The sequence below is a fragment of the Myotis brandtii genome, unplaced genomic scaffold (assembly GCF_000412655.1).
Source record: "Myotis brandtii unplaced genomic scaffold, ASM41265v1 scaffold115, whole genome shotgun sequence".
Lineage (NCBI taxonomy): Eukaryota > Metazoa > Chordata > Mammalia > Chiroptera > Vespertilionidae > Myotis > Myotis brandtii.
In genome coordinates this window covers 19,369,774-19,371,625 of record NW_005353967.1, presented here as the reverse complement: position 1 = coordinate 19,371,625, position 1,852 = coordinate 19,369,774, and positions in this window count along the sequence as shown.

Here is a 1,852-nt window from a genome sequence, read left to right as displayed (position 1 = left end):
ACCCCCCCCTTCCCCCCCGAGTGCACAAATTTTTGTGCACCGGGCCTCTAGTCTTTCTATAAAGGTCAGGTCCTATATTTATGTTTACTGTAATATTTCTTAGGAATTTAACATGGCTCATAAATTCTTGCTGGAATGGTTTTTTGGAATGGTTACTGGGGTAGAGTGTGTGTGTGTGTGTGTGTGTGCACACACGCGCTGAGGTCCTGTTCTACCAAGGGAACTTCACTGAGTATTGGGGGGGATATAAAGAAATATAAGACTTAGGTCCTGCCTTCGAAGAATTACAGCCCTGTTGAGAAGACTGTCACTGTAACCCTCGTGCGTTAGGCCTGCAATAAGCACCTATTTGCATTAGTCTGCTAGGGCTGCCATAACAAAATACGCAGAGCAGGGGGCTTAAACAACAGAAAGGCATTTTCTCTCAGTTCTGGAGACTGGACGTCCAAGAGCAAGGTGTTGGGAGGTTGGTTTTAATGAGGCCTCTCTCCTCAATGTGCAGAGGGCCACCTCTCACTGTGTCTTCTCGTGGTTTCTTCTGTGCATGAGTGCATCCCCGGTGTCTCTCTTTTTAAAATTTTGACTTTTATTTTTTTATTGAATGTGTTGGGTGACATTGGTTGATAACATTATATAGGTTTCAGGTGTATAATTCTACAATGCATCATCTGTATATTGTATTGTGTTCACCGCGCCAGGAATGGTTGCTGTTTTCTAGGTGTTCTGGTTGCAAGGTTACATAGCTTTTGAGTAGTTTGTTCCTAACCCTGTCCCCCCCCCCCCATAAGCCTTGTTATTTCTAGTGTATGATTTCAAAAATGGGAGGAATGCACACATCCTTTTATAGAAGAAATGTTGTATTACAAACTTCATTTGCAATAAAGATAAGCGGGACTTGGCTGAGAGAGAGATGGAAGAGAGCATTCCACTTCTGGCAAGAGCATCAGGAACTCCCACGTGGATACAGTATGGAACCTTCGCGGGGTGGGGAGGATACCCGGCTGGTGAGAGCACCCAGCTCCCCGGAGCCGGTAGGTGGGTGGCTTTGAATAGAAAAGCTTTTCAGTAATTCAGAATTTTCTGTGTCAGAGTGCTTCTAGAACAGGACGTGGCCTGCCTGAGCGAACCTTTAACCTGTAGGCTTATACAGATGGATCCAGTGCAAAGAGGGGACCAAGGAGGAGGCCACTGAAAACATGCCGCCTCTAAGAGCACCGAGAACCAGGAAAGTGGCAGTGAGTGGTCTTACAAAGGACGGGGCTACTGGAAAGACCTTGAAAGTGAAGAATCAATGGGATCGCCTGTTGGCCGTGCAGGGGAGAGGCCACGCGTTGACTGAGTGCGTCCAGGCCATTGGGTGCAGGTGTCCCTGGCGATGGGCGGAGAGTTAGGGACAGGAGGCAGGGAAAAAGATAAGAAGGGTTTGCTTGGCTACGTGCCCCGTCCCTACGTTTAAATCACAAGGAATATTGTCACCTTAACTCAGGCCCTTGGACTCTGTGCTCTTTGCTCCGGGGCGGTGTTGGGCGTTAGTCAGTTCCCTCTCTGGGCAAGGATTCTTCTCAGACTGTAGGCAAAAACGCCTAGGAAATTCACCCCGAAACCTTAATTTGAGGCAGGAGAGGTGGGTGGCTTTGAATAGAAGTGTGTTACCCCAAGCGGTCGATTCACAAATATCCTTCCAGACTGCTCTCCCTGAGTTCCTAACCTGGAGACTCCCAGGTCAAGGAAACTTACACCTGAGCCTCCTCTCCGGAGAGGAAAGCTAGCGCGGGGTCCAGGCAACCCCCCTCCCGCTTCGGGTTCCCGGGATCAGCCGACGGACACCCCCGCTTGGGCCCCGCCTGGGGAA